This window comes from Bos grunniens, chromosome 19, assembly GCF_055505025.1.
Source record: "Bos grunniens cultivar Pamir isolate PY7600 chromosome 19, Bosgru_T2T1.0, whole genome shotgun sequence".
Taxonomy (NCBI): domain Eukaryota; kingdom Metazoa; phylum Chordata; class Mammalia; order Artiodactyla; family Bovidae; genus Bos; species Bos grunniens.
In genome coordinates, this window is record NC_141183.1 from 36,643,322 (window position 1) to 36,663,749 (window position 20,428).

The 20,428-nt window shown below is 40.2% G+C and overlaps 1 long non-coding RNA gene and 3 pseudogenes across 13 annotated transcripts in view; 1 reads left to right on the forward strand and 3 right to left on the reverse strand.

Annotated features, from left to right (window-relative positions):
- Window positions 1–20,428, forward strand: part of LOC147352186 (uncharacterized) — a 139,897-nt gene that overhangs the window by 45,090 nt on the left and 74,379 nt on the right. For 3 of the 11 annotated variants that reach the window (XR_015147999.1, XR_015147992.1, XR_015147989.1), the window contains one exon: window positions 15,428–15,519. The exons of 6 other annotated variants lie outside the window; for them this stretch is intronic. This is a non-coding gene — a long non-coding RNA (uncharacterized LOC147352186). Of the gene's footprint in view, window positions 1–15,427; window positions 15,756–20,428 lie in introns of those variants that run through there. 2 more of the 11 variants (XR_015147988.1, XR_015147993.1) reach the window with 1 other exon arrangement.
- On the reverse strand, window positions 1,990–3,457 carry LOC147352188 (transcription initiation factor TFIID subunit 13-like; annotated as a pseudogene).
- Window positions 2,113–2,765, reverse strand: LOC147352189 (CUE domain-containing protein 2 pseudogene; annotated as a pseudogene). The gene has a single exon (XR_015147975.1). The product of XR_015147975.1 is annotated as a CUE domain-containing protein 2 pseudogene (transcript).
- Window positions 2,113–3,080, reverse strand: LOC147352190 (CUE domain-containing protein 2 pseudogene; annotated as a pseudogene). Its single transcript, XR_015147977.1, has one exon. The product of XR_015147977.1 is annotated as a CUE domain-containing protein 2 pseudogene (transcript).

Consider the following 20,428-nt stretch of genomic DNA (forward strand, 5'->3'; position numbering starts at 1 on the left):
CTTCAGCTCTAGGTCCAGAGCTGGCACTGTGTCACTTCTGCTGCATATCTTTGGCCAAAGCAAGTTCATATCAGAGAGGAGAAATAGACTTCACCTCCTGATGGGGGAAGTGGCATGTGCTTACAGAGATGGAAAGAATACTTGGCTGCTGTTTTTCTAACAGGGCTATGTAGCATTCTCCCACCACATAATTTTGATTTGCATATAATTTTAGTTTGTTGAGACTTTTTATTTTGTTTCTGTTCTTGCCCTTGCAGCATGCAGCATCTTAGTTCTCCAACCAGGGATCCAACCTGCTGCCCTGCTGTAGAAGTACGGAGTCTTAACCACTGGACTATCAGGGAATTCCCTAGTTTGTTGTTGCGCTGGATTTCCCATGTGGCTCAGATGGCCCTGGGTCAGGAATATCCCCTGGAAAAGGGAATGGCAACCCATTCCAGTATTCTTGCCTAGACGATCCCATGGACAGTCCCTGGTGGGCTACAGTCCATGGGGTCACAAAGAGTTGAACGTGACTGAGCAACTTTCATTTTCTTTCACTTAACTCCAGCCATGTTTTTCTGTCACCTACAACTTTATTGCTAACTAGCAGTTTCTTTCTTTTTTAAGTAATCTTTTTAATTTTTCATACTTTATTCCTTATATTAATAGGTTAAGAAAGTGAAATCTTCCTAAGTACTGATTCATAGATAATGTTTATAAGTGGCACACAAAACATTCAGTTTCACAAAGAGTAGTATCCAGTGATCCCTTTAAATGCAATTTTAATCCTTGCTTTAAGCTAAGAACAGGAATAATACAATGAGCTAAATACACACAAAATTTGTATATCCTGAACTACAAAAGTGGTTTCCATAGCCACACATGGTTTTAGTCAAGTACACATTTTCACAATAAATAAATACTAACAAAAACGTTAGTGAAACCCCAAATGCTTACCTGCAATCAACTTTTTCAGCAATACCATTCCTGCTACTGAAAGCACTTTCAGAAGTTATAATCTGACCTGGGGAAATGAGTTCTTTTAAAATCTGACAAATAGTGTATTATAAACCCCAAAGATTTTTAATCCAGTAAGTCTTCCAACACAGAAACATTCATAGGAAATTTTTAGTTTCTCAAAAAATAAAAAATTAAAATTAAATCACTCTTGTTATCTAAAGAAGAGTATTAAAACACATTATCTTAAGGCAAATGAACATTCCTACAAGAGACTGTATTTTCTAATATCATTTTCTCCTTAAAAGAAACACAAACCAGTTCACTATCTTTTAATAACTTACACTACTATAGTCTAAAAGCTTTAGAAATACATGAAACACATCTTAGCTATCAAAGTCAAAGGTGCCATTTAGATTTCACATATTAAACAGCTACAGTACAACCTACAATGGCACAATATAATTAATGGCTGCTGCTGCTGCTAAGTCACTTCAGTCATGTCCAACTCTGTGCAACCCTATAGACGGCAGCCCACCAGGCTCTCCCATCCCTGGGATTCTCCAGGCAAGAATACTGGAGTGGGTTGCCATTTCCTTCTCCATGCATGAAAGTGAAAAGTGAAAGTGAAGTCGCTCAGTCGTGTCCAACTCTTAGCGACCCCGTGGACTGCAGCCCTACCAGGCTCCTCCGTCCATGGGATTTTCCAGGCAAGAGTACTGGAGTGGGGTGCCATTGCCTTATATAAATATTAATTCATCGACATGGTCAAGAGTCAGAAGAAACTGAATGATTTGCAAACCAAAGATACTTTGACTTACATGTGGTCATTAAAATCCAAAAAGTAATTCAAGTATGGTAATACAATGGCAGGCAATTAAAGGCTCATATATCATTCTAAAATTGAATATGTGAAAATAAAACCTGAAAACTTTGTGGTTCTCTGTTTTTCATTCACATGGTTAGGTATCAGACCCTTACTGTGGAAAATATAGTTACTAAGTATGGTTTCCCCAGAAGATAATGAAGCTTCAGAAAGTACAATAGGTGTCAAGATCCATAGTTTGCTTCATCAAATGCTTTTCTAGCACGTTTCAAATTGCCATTCATAGTAAGCAAGTCTTTAACCCTAGAAAACTTTCTTGGATCCTTTTTTTTTTTTTTTTTTTCACCTTCCTGGGGCTACCTTTACTGTGCCTGTGGCAGCTCCAAGAGGAGGTTAACACTGTAGAGCAAGGAAGTTGGGAAGGAAGGGGGACAGGAGTTAGGGCCAGCCCTGTGTGGTGTGTAGGGCTCCTCTGGGATCTGTGCCTAGATGGCTCGGGCAGAGTCTGGCAAGTGCCTCAGTGGAAGCGGTACTTTGTGGCCGGCTTGAGATTGATGTATGTGGCCTTCATCTCCTCAGCCTCAGGGTTCTGCACATCTTTGAATCGCTCCCCTTTGGTGCTCACTATCTGGTTGTTGATGTATCGGATCAGCTTCTTGGGAGCCTCCTTAGGAGCCATAGGACGGTGAATCTTCTGATCCTCTGCACTATCCACCATCATGTACTTCTGCAGGATGAAGGACTTCAGCTCATCTTTTTGGGGGCCTCTGAGACACCTAGGCAGGTCCTGGTTGGGGCCATACCAGGCTGGAGGCCCCTGCTTCCCCTCTACCAGCATCTGCACAGCTTCTTCCAAGTCCCCTCGAGCTTTGGCCAATACCCACTGGGCCTGCTCCACTGAACAGGTGGGGAAAACCTCCAGGAGTATGTCCACCCCTGGCAGCAGCTCTTCCTCAGGGCCGGCTGCCTCATCTTGGGTGTCCCCAGCAGAAGACATCATCTCTTCTTTGAGCTTTTCAGGCTGCTACAGGGGCTCTTTGTTCCTGGTGCCACTCAACTGCCCTGAGAGCTTCTGGATCATGTCCCCTATTGTACCCCTGGGGATGTGGGCAAAGCCAGGCACATAGGCCTCCATCATCTCAGTGAAGGCTTCCATGTCGAAATTCTCCTCTGATGGGCCCGAGGGGCCCAGGTCCCCAAGAACCCCAAGCACATAGGAAAAGATGACGTCATCCAAGCCACTGAGGTCAGCCTCTGGGAGGTGCGTCTGGACAAAGGCAAGAAGGGCTGCACGGACAATCCTCTCCAGCTCCATGCTCTCTCCTCTGCTGCTCCATCGGGCGTCGCCGGCGACTTGTCCTGGGCGGTGCAGCTTGAATGCCCCCAGCCCCACCAACGAGATCAAAGGCCTCTTGGATCCTTTTGAATGAAGAAGATGATATCTTCAACTTGTACCTGACCATGATTTCCTCTAATTGACTTTGCCTTATGAGTCATTTCAGTGATGAACTCTGACAAGGTCTTCAAGAATATCTACTGATTCAGTATAAGGATTCTGGTCATCTCCAAACCCATACATCATACACCTTAATTCTTTAGAAAAAAGTCTCTTTTACCCTGTCCATCTTCTGTACTTCCTCCAATTTCTTCACTTTCTTCCTCAAAGGCAGGATTCTCTTCTTCATCCACCATCCCACCAGCCAGCCACATCCGCAGCGTACCCACCTCCCTTGGAGCTAACGGTTTCTTTTTATGCTTTTAGGTTCAAATTCCTAAGAACTGATTGGTTCAGTTCATCTTTTTCACCTTATGCCACTGGTCAAAGCCTATTTTTTTCCTCAAGTTTTTAGTTGAAAAATGTTCAGCTTTTGGAATAGTCACACATATAGTACATTGAAAGTCTATAGACCTTTTCTTTAGAGTCAACTGATTTTATCATTCGCTACATTTGCTTGATCACATTTTCTTTCTCCATGTATATATGTATGCAGTTAGTTGAAGATATCAAATACTTTGGTATATATCTCCTGAGATTGAGGGCATTCTCCTGCATAACCACAGTCAAACAGTCACACTCAAGAAGTTTAGCAATTATATACAACTGTAATCTAATCTGCTACTCAGATTCATATTTCCACAATTGACATATGATTTTTTTGGATCCAGTATTCAAATAATGAGCACACACAGAAATTAGTTTTCATGTCTCCCTAATGTCCTTTAATTTTAGACAAGTTCTCTGGATATTTTTCATCTTTTGTGACATTGACTTTCTGGAGAGGCTAGGCCAGCTGTTTTGCACAGTTTCTTTCCATTTGATTTGCTTGATTATTTCCTCTTGATTAGATTCAGCTTAAACCTTTTTGGTAAGAATACTATATAGGTAGGATTTCTCTAGTGGTCCAGTGGCTAAGACTCCGTGCTCCCAATGCAGGGGGCCCGGGTTCAGTCCCTGGTATGGGAATTAAGAGTTCACACGCTGCAACTAAAGATCCCACATGCCACAAGGAAGATGGAAGATCCTGCAAGCTGCAACTAAGACTTGGTGCAGCCAAAATTAATTAATTAACTAAAAAAAAAAAAAAATACTACCTAGGTGATGCGTGGCTAACCTGTTGATTGGCTGCTTTTAGACAATTCCTGGCCAGTTGCCTATTTGTACTCACTCGCATCCCCCTTCCCTTGTCCCCTTCCCCATCACTCCTCAGGCTCCTTAGCCCAGAGCCTTCTAGGTAAGTTTGGCCAAGAGAAGACAGATGGTTGGAGAACAGGAGGAGGGAAAAGGCTGGGATAGTTCCCCCTCTTTCTCTCTTCCTGTGAGGTCCCTGACTGTGGCTACTTCTCTCCCAAGAAGTCTCCTCTCCCCAACAAACAGACCCTGCCTCTGTGATTCCAGCTCCCTGGAAATCCCCCTCCTTGGTTCTGGCTCCTTCTGACTGGCCCCAAACTCTGTGCTCTGATAAAACCTCCTTTTCCTGCTGTCCCTTCTGCCTAGAGCAGCAGTTGTTTCTGGCCAGTTGCTAACCTTCAGTCTCCTCACCATCCTGTGTTTGGCTTCTCAGCTTTTCCATTTCCTGTGGAACCAATTTCCTTTATTTGGTTTGAAAAACCCAGGGTGGTGTCTGCTTTCCTGACTAAACCCTGACTAATACAGGGAGGGTGTCTAATCCTGGTGACCTGTGGGATGGAGTTATGTGGTATAAACTAAGCATGAGAGGCAGGGGCTATAAGAGGGGAAATTGTTTTAGAAGGAGGAGTATGCACTGTAGGTGTCCTCCCTGGTTACATGGAAAGGAAGTGTACAAAAATGTAACATCGCTGGGTGGTATAATTTTGGGTGATTTTCATATTATTTTTTCTTCTCTTTTGTTTATCCACATTACCTACATTTTCTGCAATGGATATGAATTGTTTTGGCATGAAGGAAAAAATCTAGCATGCCATATTTAGTAAGTAAATGAGAGAATGGTACACATGTACAATAAGCTATATCAGAGGATATGGAAGTGGCTAACCCCCATAAGAGTACTTTGGCTCCCAAATATTTCTTCCAGCTTTATTGAAATATAATTGATAAATAAAATTTTAATATTAATAGATTTAAAGTGTACACTGTAATGATTTGATTATGCATGTATGTTGTGAAGTGATTCCCATGATTGAGTTAACACATCCATCATCTCACATATTTATCATTTATTTATTTATCTGGGAAAAGGAGAAGGGAACGGCAGCGGATGAGATGGTTAGATAGCATCACCAACTCAATGGACATGAATTTGAGCAAACTCTGTGGATAGTGGAGGACAGAGGAGCCTGGTGTGCTGCAGTCCATGGGGTCACAAAGAGTCAGACATGACTGAGCTGCTCAACAACAACAAATTTATTTTGGTGCAAACACTAAAGTTCTATTCTCTTAATAAATTTCAATCATACAATGCAGCATTATCAACTATATATCCCCAGCCCCTAGCAAACACCATTCTTTTCTTTGTTTTTATGAGTTCAACTTTCTTTCTTTTTTTTTGGCCGTGTGGCATGTGGGACATTAGTTCCTCCACCAGGGATCAAACCTGCATCCCCTGCATTGATTGGAAGGCAGATTCATAACCACTGGACCACCAAGGAAGTCCCTATTGAAGTCCTTCTGGAGAGTAAATTTCCAGGAGAAGAATTAACAGGGAAAAGGTCATGGATATTTTGATGTTTCTGGACCCCTAAAGACAAATCATTTCCTATAAGATAGTACTAATACCTACTGTCTCCAAGAACTTATAATTGCTTTAGTTTCCCTTCAATTTTAAGAATAAATATAAAGGTAGAGAATGAAAACCTTCTTCCTGTTCCAGTTTTTATAGTTCCTACACACATCTTTCCTGGAGACCATGGTATTCATTTCTCATATGATTTAGAGTTTCTCATGAACAAGCCAGCAAAATGAATGCATGTAAAGAGAGCATACTAAACACACCATTCTTAATTTTGGCTTTTGAATTTGTATTTTGGAAATCTTTCTGTATCAGAACAGAGTACTTCCTCATTCTTTAACAAGTGTAGAATATTCCATTGAATAAATTTACTATGATGTACTTAACCAGTCATCTAACGATGGACATTTAAATTTCCCCCCCAATCTTTTGCTAAAGCAAACAAGGAGATGATTAACCTTCCCCTCACATTATTTTGCCTGTGTGCAAGTAGATTTGAATAATAAATTCTCAGAAACATTACTGCTGGTTCAAAGGGTAGATGCACTAGTGATCTTGTTGAAGAAGTGAAGTTGCTCAGTCGTGTCCAACTCTTTGCAACCCTATGGACTGTAGCCCATCAGGCTCCTCCATCCATGGAATTTTTCCGGGCAAGAGTACTGGAGTGGGTTACCGTTTCCTTCTCCAGGGGATCTTCCTGACCCAGGGATTGAACCTGCGTCTCCTGCATTGCAGACAGATGCTTTATTGTCTGAGCTACCCGGGAAGCCTGTGATCTTGTTAGATGTTACCAAATTGCCCTTCAGAATGATGATATCCATTTACATCCCCAGTAGCAATTTTTGATTGGAGAAGGAAATGGCAACCCACTCCAGTGTTCTTGCCTGGAGAATCCCAGGGATGGGGGAGCCTGGTGGGCCGCCATCTATGGGGTCCCATGGAGTCCGACACGACTGAAGTGACTTAGCAGCAGCAGCAGCAGCAGCAATGTTTGAGACTGTGATCACTCTATTATCCTATTATGCATGCACAGAAGAGTGTGTTATTAAATCTGTGAGTCCATGTGTCTTGTGAAATGTTTATTGTAGTTATATTTATCTTCTCTCAATCTACCATTTGATTATTTTGTATCTTTAATTCTCTCCTTATTATCTTATTGTAATACTTACAATAGTTGTTTTACAGCCCTTGTCTTCTGATTCCATCATCTCTGTCATATCTGGTCTGTTTCCATTGACTTTATTTTCTTCTGATTATTGGTAATATTTTCTTGCCTCTTTGCATTGCTAGTAATTTTTACATATCATTTATTGTTTATTTTCAGCTGCATTGGGTCTTCACTGCTACGTGCAGGCTTTCTCTAGTTGAAGGCAAACGGGGACTACTTTCTAGTTGTGATGAGAAGGCTCACTAGTTGCAGCACTTGGGTTTAGTTGCTCTGTGGCACATGAGAGCTTCCTGGACCAGGGATCAAACCCACGTCCTGAATTGGCAGGCAGATTCTTATCAACCACTGCATCACCAGGGAAGTTCCCCAGGACTGGTTGTTTGTTTCACAGAAAAAGAAGGGTAAAGATAGGAAAGTATTTGGTTTGTTTACTGGATTCATTCACAAAGTGTTTACTGAGTACCTATTATATGCTTGCGTGCTCAGTCGTGTTGATTCTTTGTGACCCTATGAACTGTAGCCCAGTAGGCTCCTCTGCTCATGGGATCCTCCAAGCAAGAATACTGGAGTGGGTTGACATTTCCTCTTCCACTCCTCCCCAACCAGGGGCAAAACTCACGTTTCCTGCATCTCCTTGCATTGGCAGGCAAATTCTTACTACTGAGCTACCTGGGAAGCCCTTATTATACACAAGCCATTAAGAATATGCAGTTTGTGCCCTCAAGGAGTTCCTAACCTGGTGGGGGAAACAAAATGATAAAAAAAATAAAATGCAACTGTGTACTACTGTGAAGAATGAATTCTGTATAGGATGTGGAGCACAAGGCAGGGAGAGGTCAGTTTATGTTGGGAAGACAGACTGCTTGGGGAGCAAGTTGAACTGAGTCTTGAAATTTGAGTAGGCATCTGCCAGGTTGGCAGAGATGGAGGAGAGCTGGGGAGAAGGTAGGCATTCTGGGCAAATAGACAGCAAGAGTTCCAGGATTCTGGTGAAATTTCAGGGAAATCCATGAGGTTGGGGCCAGGAAGAAATAAGTGATATGGTTGCAAAGGAAACAGGAGACCCATGAGAAAAGTTCTTTGGAGTGCTGGTGAGAGATGATAAGGACCAGAAACAGGGCAGGGTTAGCAGGAATAGAGATGGGGGAGGGTGAAAGAGATGCTAAGGAAGTGGAATTGTCAAGACTGTTGTTCCATTGGTGATGGTAGGGAGAGAGAGAGGGCAGAGAAGAGGGAGAGACGGCAAAAGAGATTGATCCAGTATGACTCCCTGGTTCTTGAATGGGGCAAGTAGGTGTATGATGGAGTCATTTACAGAGATGTGGGGACATGTAAGGAAGGATTGGGAAATGTAATCAAGTTAGTTTTTGATTAAGTCGAGTTTGAAGCACCAGGACTTCCCTGGTGCTCCAGTGGTTAAGAAGACACCTTCCAGTGCAGGGGATGCAGGTTCGATCCCTGGTCGGGGAATTAGAATCCCACACATTGCAGGGCAACTAAGCATGAGTGCTTTAGATCCCATGCGACACAGCTAGAGGAGCCCTTGCGCTGCAAGGAAGAGCCTGCATGCTGCAACTAAGACCTGACACAGCCAAATAAACACTAAAAGAGAAGATTAAAAAAAAAGTTTGAAGAACCTCTTGAAATTGTAGATGGGTACCTCATGGCCCACTTTACTGTCCACTGCTTTGCATGTGTAAGGCTTTGATGTCTGAGAAAGGTCAAAAGTTACCTGCCAAAAGTTCTTCTTTGGTAGAGGAACTATAAGCAAGTGCAATTCAATTCAAAATAATTATTGAGCATTTACTATGTACCACATGGTGCAACACACACTAATCTCCAAGGGGAGAGAGATTCTGTCTGCCTTGTCCACATTTGCATCCCAATACCTGATACAGTGACTGATACACAGTGGACATTTAATTAGTGTTTGTTGAATGACTAACTGAATGTATGAATGAACATGTTTGGTAATGAAAATAGCAACGAGTATCTCCTGAATCCCAAAAGCTGGGGGAGACAAATGCATAGACAGGGTCAAACAGCATATTAAATGCTTGAATAGAATGGATGTAATGGGCAAGGAGGACTCATGGGGAAAAGGAGTGAGTTGTGCTGGGTTTTAAAGTTTTCTGGGCAGACAAGAGGAAAAGACATTCCAGGAAGAAAGAATAGAACATATAAAGGCCTAGAAGGGTGAAAGTGCATGACATGGTTCTCAGACTGACAGTTTAGTGCAGCTGTACTCCACCTGGCAGCCATCACGCCTGCCATCCCCTTAGAAGGAAATAGTCCCCATCCATAGCCTGTGCTGAGGGGAAGCTCTGGGTGTTCTTACTTTACACAAAATGAAACTGCTGTTCAGCCACAGGCAAATAATAAGCTGTCTAGGACCCTAAGAGTTACACTTGAGTGGAACAACTGACCAAACCAGAAGGAACAGGGCTGGTCTCTCACTATGATGTAAGTGAGTGTGTATGGTTGTGGTGGTAGCAATGGTATGGAAACCACAGAGATCAGGCAGTAGCCATAGCATCAAAGATGGAGAGAAGCCAGAGAAGCTAAGATGACCATAGGAAACAAAAGTTACAAAAAACTAGAAGCCACATGGCAGAGAAAAGACATGCTGAGCAGAGGGAGAAGCAGTTGCTTTCAGAGAAGCAGATGGAATCAGAGGTCAGCCTGTTATATCACATCTACATAGATTAAAACCCATTATAGTGTTATAATGTGTGTGTGTGCGCTCAGTCACTTAGTGGTGTCCGACTCTGCAACCCCACAGACTGTAGCCCACCAGGTTCCTTTCTCCATGGGATTCTCCAAGCAGGAATACTGGAGTTGGTTGCCACTTCCTCCTCCAGAGGATCTTCCTGACCCAGGATCTAGCCCTTGTCTCCTGCATTGGTAGGTGGATTCTTTGCTACCCTGCCACCTGGGAAGCCCTAGTAACACTATAATACTTGCTATCAACCATCAAACATGTTGAACAGGTTTAATTCACTAGGAGAGGATATTTAAAATTTCTGTTGTTCTTTATTCCCAGTGACCCAAGTTTCCTGCTCATATCATTTCCCTTCTGTCTGAATAACTTCTTTTAGCAATTCTGTTGCTAAATAACTTCTGTTAGCAAATTTGGAGCAGCTCTGTTGGCAATGGATTCTCTTAGTTTGTCTTCATTTAAGAATGTCTTTATTTCATCATCATCCTCCAGGTTTTTTTTTTTTTTCTGGATATAGAATTCTGAGTTAACAGGTTTTTTTTTCCCCCTCTCAGCCCTTAAAGAAATATGATTCTACTTTATTTTGGCCTCCATTGTTTCTTTTCTTTTTTAAATATTGATCTTCATTTATTTATTTGGCTGTACCAGGTCTTAGTTGCAGCATGTGGTATTTTCAATATTCATTGTGGCATGCAGGGTCTTTTTTTAGTTGTGGTATACAAACATGTGGGATCTAGTTCCCTGACCAGGGATCAAACCCTGACCCTCTGCACTGGGAGCACAGAATCTTAGCCACTGGACCACTAGGGAAGACTCCAGAAGTTGTTTTTAAGTATATTTTTTAGAGTAAATTTCCTCTTTATTATTATTTTTTAGTTTGAAAACACATTTGAGTTTTGGCGTGTTCACATTTCTTGGTTCACCTGTGCGTTCTTTCAATGTGATAAATACCCAATCCCATTGTTTTCTGGCTTCCGTTGTTGCTGCTGAGACTTCTGTTGTCATGCTAACTCTTGCCCTTGGTGATGATCTTTCATTCTTTACGGCTGTTTTCCGGACTTTTTCATCTGTGGTATTCTGAAATTTTACTCTAATGTTTCTGGTTATGAATTTGTGTTCATTTTTTTCTCTTTGGGATACACTGATCTGTGAGTTTTAATGCTTCATTTGTTCTAGAATACTGTTAACCAATATTGGTTAAAATATTTCTGTTGTCTCTTATGACCATACTTTCCTTTCAAAACTCCAGTTGTTTCTATGGTATACCTTGTCATTTTATCCTCCATGTCTCTAAACCTTTCTTTTATATTTTTCATTTCCGTATCTGTTTTTCTCATATTCTGGATATATCCTTTTGACAAATCTTCTAATTCTCTAATCCTTTCTTCAGTTGTCCCAAATCTGCTTTTTAAGCCACCCTTTAAGACTTTAATTTCAACAATCTTGTTTTTTCTTATTTCTAGAATATATTTTTTCCTGATCTATCCATTCAATCTTGATTGTCTTTTTATATGCTTTCATTTGTAAATCAACTATTTTTACTCTTTAACGTTTCCTATGTGTATGTGTGTTCTATATTCTATATTTGTCACTTTAAAATATTTATTTATTTATTTATTTGATGTGCTGGATCTTCATTGCTGCATGCAGGCTTTTCTCTAGTTGTGGTGAGCGGGGGCCACTCTCCAGCTGCGGTGCACAGGCTTCTTCTGTTGCGGAGCACAGGCTCTAGGGCATGCAGGCTTCAGCAGTTGTGGCTTGTGGGCTCAGCAGTTGCAGCTCCCAGGCTCTAGAGCACAGACTCAGAGTAGATCTGATGCACAGGTTCAGTTGCTCTGAGGCTTGTGGGATCTTTCCAAACCAGGGATGAAACCCATGTCTCCTGCTTTAGCAGGTGCACTCCTTACACCTGAGCTAGCAGGGAAGCCCTGTATTTGTTGCTTCTAATAGCTTTATCCCCTTGGATTCTATTTTTTTTCTTGCTACTTCTGATTTTTACTCATAGTGGCTGGCTTCCTTATATATTTGATAATCTTTGTGAATCCATTGATTTGATTCATTGCCTGCATGCTCAGTGGTATCTGACTCTTTGTGATTCCATGGACTAGCTGCCACGCTCCTCCATCCAAGGGATTTCCTAGGCATTGCTTGCTCTTAGTATGTGGAAGAAGCTTTCTTCCAGAGAGTGTTTGCTTTGGCTTCTGGAATAGTCAGGGAGTGCTCCAATGTAAGACCACTTTATCCTTTCCTTGAAGGTATTGGCTCAGATTAGGAGTTACATGCTGGTGTTTCAAGGTTAAATGCCCCCTACAACATTATTCCCCCTAGAAATCTGGACTCTGTGCATCCCTGCCTTTCCTGGCTGCCTGACCACACAGGCTGAAAACTTGCCTCTCTTTCTCCACAACACTCTAGCTCCCTGCTAACCAGCACATGTAAAAGAATCATTTAGAATTCCTGGAAAGGAAATTTATACTCACTGAAAACCAAAACAGTATACATGAAAAGTTCTAGACTGAAAACATTCTATTTTACTAAACAGTTATCATTCAATTCAAATTGATTTGCATGATGTTGAGCAAAGTCAGTTATGGTATTTTGTTGTTGTTGCTAAGTCACTAACGCATGTTAAGTCATGACTCTGCGACCCCATGGACTGCAGCACACCAGACTCTTCTGTCCTCCACTGTTTCCTGGAATTTGCTTAGATTCGTGTCCATTGAGTCAGTGATGCTATCTAACTATCTCATCCTCTACTACCCCTTTCTCTTTTTGCCTTCAATCTTTCCCAGCATCAGGGTCTTTTCCAAGGAGTCAGCTATTCAAATCAGGCGGCCAAAGTACTGGAGCTCCCGCTTCAGCATCAGTCCTTGCAATGAATATTCAGGGTTGATTTCCGTTAGGATTGACTGGTTTGATCTCCTTGCAGCCCAAGGGACTCTCAAGAGTCAGCACCACAGCTCGAAAGCATCAATTCTTCCGTTATTGTCCAACTCTCACATCCATATATGACTACTGGGAAAACCATAGCTTTGACTGTATGGACCTTTATCTGCAAAATGATGTCATTGCTTTTTAATACATTGTCTAGTTTTTTCATAGCTTTCCTTCCAAGGAGCAAACGTTTTTTGATTTCTTGGCTGTAGTCACTGTCCACAGTGGTTTTGGAGACTAGGAAAATAAAATCTGTCACTGCTTCCACTTTTTCCCCTTCTGTGTATTTTAAATATCTTCTATCTCTTTATTTCCTTCCATTATTTGTTCTTTTTTTGTATTTGCACTTTCTCACTTCCTCAGTTTTGTTTGGGCTAATGAGTTATTTACTTTTTAAAAAAGTATTTTAGATTTATATAATAGTTCTGCTTTTCTTGTTTTCTAAAATTTATTATAATTTGTTTTTTCATTTATTCCTTTCTGCAGCAATCCTTTAGTTTATTTTGTTATTATTTTCTAACTTTTAAAGAGGAACTCTGATTTCTGCATTTTGTTTTCAAGTATGTATTTAAGGTGATTAAGTATTCCTCTGAGTACTACTTGAACTGCATTTCATAGATTCTGGTATATATTCTTTACGTTATTTTTATTATTATTTCCATTAATTCCTTAGTTTTGGGTATGTTTTCCTTTTGACCCAATAATTATATGAAAGAGAGTTTTATTTTTATTTTTTTATTTTTTTTATTTATTTATTTTTTTTTGTTCAGCCAATGTTTGCTGCTAAAGAGAGTTTTATTTTTAAACTTCCAAATAGAGAGGACTCTTTGATTTTCTTATTAAATTCATTTGTTGCAATGTGATTATAGGATAGTTTGTGCATTATTTCTGTAGGTGGGGGGTTGCAATAGTCCTTAAGTCTTAAGTATGAATTTTCATAAATACTATTGGACACTTGAAAAAATGGAGTGTCCTCCACTTTCAGGATGCAATGTTTGATATATATTAGTAAGGTCTACTCGGAGAAGGCAATGGCATCGCACTCCAGTACTCTTGCCTGGAAAATCCCATGGATGCAGGAGCCTGGTGGGCTGCAGTCCATGGGGTTGCTAAGAATCGGACATGACTGAGCAACTTCACTTTCACTTTTCACTTTCATGCATTGGAGAAGGAAATGGTAACCCACTCCAGTGTTCTTGCCTGGAGAATCCCAGAGACGGGGTAGCCTGGTGGGCTTCCGTCTCTGGGGTCACACAGAGTCGGACACAACTGAAGCGACTTAGCAGCAGTAGCAGCAGTAGCAGTAAGGTCTACTATGTTAATTATATTGTTTAGGGCCACTCTGTTTTTAGCTTTTTAAAAAATTATAACTTGTTTTGAATTGGATGACACAAGTAAATGAAAGCCTCTTTAAAAAAAATGTATTTATTTATTTGACTGCTGGGTCTTAGTTGCGGCACACAGAATCTTTTAGTTGCAGCATATGTGACCTAGTTCTCTGACCAGGGATCCAATCCAGGCCCCCGCCTCCCCCCTCCCCCCCGCTGCTGCACTGGGAACATGGCGTCTTAGCCACTGGACCACCAGGAAAGTCCCTAAAGCCTCATTTTTATTAGCATGTTTCTGTTTCCTTTTCCTTGCTTATCTTGTAATTTCTGCTCTATGAAGGTTACTTTTATGTTATTTTGTAAATCAATATTCATAATTGTTATATTTTCATTGCCAGTTGTACCCTTTAGCTTTCTAAAGTAACCTTGCTTCCTTGGCTCATATTCTACCTTGTCTATTATTAAGATCATGACTTCTGTTTTAAATAGTTTGTTGTATACCCTTGCCAATCTTTAAAATAAACTTTAAGATTAGTTTTAGAGTTACAGGAAAATTATGAAGATTGTACTGAGAGCTTTCATGTACCTACATACCTAGTTTTGTCTGTTATTAAAATCTTAGATTAGTAGAGGGTTTTAAACATGAAGAGAATAGGAGGAAGCAAATAACACAAATTCTAATGTAGGAAATGGAGAAACAAGAATACACATAAAACATTTAAAAATCAAACCAATAAAATAAGCAAACTCAAATGAGCTTAATTTTTTTTCACAAAGTGAGAGAATAAAAATAAGCCATATTAGGAAGGAATAAAAGAAACATTACTTATACAATATAGGTTTAAAACAAAAGCAAAAACAAAAACCAACCCAGAGTAACTGTAGCAGAAATAGAAAAGAGGGAGTGCTCTAGGAATCCCTGATAATTTACAGAGCCTGCTGCTGGAACTTCATCATTTTGCCATGTCTAGTGTTTATGCTATAACATTCTATCTAGTTAAGTGTCAGCGGTCCTCTTTTTAAGTAATGGGAATCGTTGCTTCGATTTCAGCCAGTCCACATAGTGAAAAATATAACCCACCTGGTCTGAAGATGAGACACTCTAGAACCACGCATTTTAATTCTTCAATTTATTGTTCACAGTTTAAATAGAGAGCCCTCTAGGGGGCAGCAGTGGAATAACAGGAGCTGCTGTTTGGCCTTTGTGGAGAGAGGAGACAAAATGGTGACCTCTAGTCTAGAGCTTGTAGCTCAAGGAGAACACTTAGCATTACAACCCTTGACCCTTTCTCCTACTGCTTACAGGTGGCCACCATGTCACATACGGTAGTGTAAACCATTCACGGAGAATCCAGTGTGAGTGCCCACTTGGATTTGGTGCAACAGTACTGCTCTGCGTGAGTACAGATGGAGTAGAAGAGAAGAACCGATCAAAGTCACATCAAAGGGATGTGAACAGGATTCTTGAAGGTGTTTTGAGCCTGGTATAAAAGGAGGGGAGAAAGATCACTGATGGGAGAATTAAGGATGTGGAGTTCATACAGGAATCAACATTAACAAAGATGTAGAGCCTCTTATGTCCAATGATGCCTGGGCAGATTTTGTCAGTAAAATAAGAATGATTCTCCTGGAAGATTATGGTGGGCTTTTTTTTTTTTTTTTTGGAAGTATAGTTGATTTACAGTGTTGTGTTAATTTCTACTGTACAGCAAAGTGATTCAGTTATGTGTATATGTATGTACATTCTTTTTTCAGCATATTATTTTTCATTATGGTTTACCATAGATACTGAATACAGTTTTCTGTGCTGTACTGAAGGACCTTGTTTATTATGGTGAAATGATTTGAAGACTGGAGTGAGTCCTTGGCCTACCCACATTCAGTCTTGATAGTTTAATTTGGGTCTCAGTAATCCTGGTCCAATTGTCTGCTTAATTTCTTCACATAAATGTCCATTGTTCATCTAACTCAATTTTTCTTCTCTCCAGCCCAGTCATGCCCATAGTCATAAACCCAGACTCAGTCCTTTAACCTCCTTCATCCATTCCTCTTCTGAAACTCAGTCTTCAAGTTCTTTCAGTCTTTACCTCACAGAGTTTCTCCAGAAAAGCTCATGACCAGTGAAAAAATTCTGAGAGTTTATTTCTGAAACTGTCTTTTATAATCCTTCTGAGAAGGCAAGTTCTAAGCTCAATCACCACCTCCTGCTGGGTGAGGTGGTGACGGAGTTGTTGAAAGGTTGGCAGCAGTGGGTGATTTTTAATGGGCCGTATGTGTCTGTTTCTACGTTATTCACTGTTTTATGTTGTTATTGTTGCTTTGTTGTGGCACACGGACTCTCTAGTTGTGGCGCACAGGCTCCATAGCACTTGAGCTCAGTAGCTGCAGTTCACGGGCTTAGTTGTTCCATGGCATGTAGGATCTTATTTCCCTGACCAGGAATCAAACCCAGGTCCCCTGCATTGGAAGGCAGATTCTTAACCACTGGACTGCCAGGGAAGCCCCATTTTTCTTCTTACTTTTTTTTAACAGCTGAGTATATTGGAAAAAATATATATATATGATATTTCTTAATCCAACCATATGTTAATGGGCCCTTGGGTTGCTTCCTTGTCTTGGCTATTGTAAATGTGCTGTGCTGTGCCCAGTCGCTTGATCGTATCTGACTCTTTTGTGATCCCATGAACTGCAGCCCACCAAACTCCTCTGTTCATGGAATTTTCCAGGCAAGAATACTGAAGTAGGTTGCCATTTCCTACTCTAGGGAATCTTCCCAACTTAGGGATCGAACCAGAGTCTCCTGCATCTCCTGTATTGGCAGGCAGATTCTTTTACCACTGAGCTGTTGTAATTAGCGTGTATCAAAGTTTTAAGTGAGAGTCCCAGAAATTCACGCTCTGTTAGCAAGCCCCCCCTCCTTCCCCACCCCCCCAAACCCCTCATCACCTTTATCTCCGGATCAGAGACTGATATTCCATGTTCTTTATCTCTGTTTATGTCAATTATTATAAGAAGAACAGGTTTAGGGCTGTTAATATGATGCTTTTCGTTGCTAGAAGTATTTATTTATACTTTCATCCTTTTTTTGTTTGACCAGGCTTGACAGAAGTTTGTCAGTTTTGTTGGTCTTCTCAAGGAGTCAGTTTTTTACTTTATTGATCCTATAAACTGTATCTTTATTCCTAATGTATTATCTTAAAATTTTTAATTCATTGTTTCAGTTCCCTGATATTTTATGGATTTTTTTCTTCTCCTTTTTCTAACTATCATGGTAGTCTGAGGTCTTTGAAAAGGGAATAGATTGGGGCTAATATACTGATGCTGTTCTCTATGCAGCTGGGTTTTAGGTATTCATAGGGAAGGTCTACGCTCTCATTTCTGGTCTTGTGTCCTTTGCTGCTGAGGGTAATTGATAAATAAAACAATACTGTAAATACAAAATGATAATAAATTTGATGAAGTGTTGACAAATTCCCAAAGTAGAACTAAATCTTCCTCAAGAATAGAAAACCTAAATATATTTTAAACTATTAAAAGAATTTTATCATATAGTTAAAAATCTTCCTACCAAAACCTGTGTCCCCTGCATTGGCAGGCAGATCATTCACCACTGGACCACCAGAGAAGTCCCCATATTTTAAAAAAGTCAGTTTCAAGATGAATAAATGGAGAAGTCAGTGTTCATGCAAAGCCACAGAAATATAGATACTATATAATTCCACTTATATAAAATACTTAGAAGAATCAGAATCATGTAGACAGAAAGTATAATGGTGGTTTCCAGGGTCTGGGGGAAGGGTAGGATATAGAATTATTGTTTAATGGCTACAGAGTTTCAGTTTTATAAGATGAAGAGAGCAGTGGATGATGGTGATGTCTACACAGCAGTGTGAATATATTTAATGCCACTGAAATGCTATATTTTAAAATGGTTATGGTGGCAAATTTTGTATTATGTGTATTTTAACACAATAAAAAAAGAGAGAGAGAAAGAAAAAAGAATTCACAGACAGGAAAAATCCTTGGCTCGCTTTTTCCTTGAATATTTTGAAGGGATGGACCCACTGCTGTTTGGCATTGAATACTGTGACTTGATCTTCTTGCCCTTCTGCCTGCTGCTGCGGCTGCTGCTAAGTCGCTTCAGTCGTGTCCGACTCTGTGAGACCCCATAGACGGCAGTCCACTAGGCTCCTCTGTCCCTGGGATTCTCCAGGCAAGAATACTGGAGTGGGTTGCCATTTTCTTATCCAATGCATGAAAGTGAAAAGTAAAAGTGAAGTCGCTCAGTCGTGTCCGATTCTTAGCGACCCCATGGACTGCAGCATAGTAGGCTCCTCCGTCCATGGGATTTTCCAGGCAAGAGTACTGGAGTGAGTTGCCATTGGCCTTCTGCCTACAGGATTGTTTGCTCATATTTAAAATCCAGTAGCTTTAGGGATATACCTCTGAGTTGACAATTCTAGGTCAGTTTTCACTGGTACTTGATTTTTCCTTTCAATATGTAGATTTTTATTTCAAGAGAGATTTATTCCATTATATACATTTTAACATATGTATTCTATTCCATTGTTCTATCTCGTTTCTTTTTTAGGAATTGCAATTAATCTGTCTGTTCTTCAATCTCAGTCATTCATACCCACTGTGTATTTTCCCTCTAAACCTTTCTTCTTTATTTTGGTTTGCATTATGTTGTATTAGCTTTTAAATTTCTAACCTTTCTCCTGTGCTTTCTATGTCTAGTCCCTGTTTTGTTCTTCCTAATTTTATCTTATATTTCTTCCATGTTTTTTTCTTGAAATTTTCCCAGAATTTTTCCCAGAATTCTGCTAGTTTCCTTCTTTATATATATATATATATATATATGTATATATAGTTCTTAAATATTTTTATTTTCTTTTTTTGTGCTCCTGATCTTCCCCCTATCCTGTGCTCTCTTAATTAACTCTTTTTTCATATTCCATTGATTTTCTTTATTGAAGTATAGTTGATTTACAATATTGTATTAATTTCTGCTGTATAGCAAAGTGATTCAGTTTTGTATATTATTTTTTAAAAATGATTATATGTCTATTTATTTTTGGCTGTGCTGGATCTTCACTGCTGCCCTCGGGCTCCTCTCTAGTTGTGGTGAATGGGGCTACTCTCTGGTTGTGACGCGAAAGCTTCTAGTTGTGTGACTTCTCTTGCTGCAGAGCTCTGGTTCTAGGGCATGCCGGCGTCAGTAGTCGCAGCACGTGGGCTCAGTAGTTGTGGTGCATGGGCTGAGTTGCTCCGCAATGTGTGGGTTCTTCCTGGACCAGAGATCCAACCTGTGTCTCCTGCATTGGCAAGTGGATTCTTTACCACTGAGCCACCATGGAAGTCCATATATCCCTTCTTTTTTAATATGCTTTTCTGTTATAGTTTATCATAGGATATTGAATATAGTTCCCCATGCTGTACAGTAGGACCCTGTTGTTTATCCATTTTATATATAATAGCTAACAGTTGCTAACCCCAACCTCCCACTACATCCCTTCCCCAAAACCCTCCCCTTTGGCAAGTACAAATCTGTTCTCTGTATCCATGAGTCTGTTTCTGTTTCATCAATGGGTTCATTCATGTTTTATTTTAGATTCCAGGTATAAGTGATATCATATGATACTTGTCTTTCTCTTTCTGACTTACTTCACTTAGTATGATAATCTCTAGCTGCATCTATGTTGCTGAAAATGGCAGTATTTTACTCTTTTTATGGCTGAGTAGTATTCCATTGTATACATGTACCACATCTTTATCCATTCATCTGTTAATGGACTTTTAGGTTGTTTCCATGTCTTGGCTATTGTGAATAGTGCGCATGTACTTTTTTGAATTAGAGTTTTGCCTGGATATACGCTGAGGAGTGGGATTGCTGGATCATGTGATGATTCTGTTTTTAGTTTTCTGAGGAGCCTCCATACTGTTCTCTATAGTGGCTGCCTCAACTTACGTTCCACTAACAGTATAGGAGAGTTCTCTTTTCTTGACACCCTCTCCAGCATTTGTTTTTTGTAGAGTTTTTAATGATGGCCATTCTGACCAGTGTGAGGTGGTACCTCATTGTAGTTTCGATTTCCATTTCTCTAATAATTCTGCTAGTTCCCTTCTTACCCCTTCTATTTGATATTCCTTCACATTTGTGATTAAATCATGAGGTTTTTTCCTAAACTCATATTGGAAGTATAATTTTGATCTGCTCCCTAGCAGTATGTTTCTGGTGAGAGTCCTCTTCATACAGAAGATTTTTTTTGTTCTTTTCCACATGTGTCTCTGTACAGATGCAGG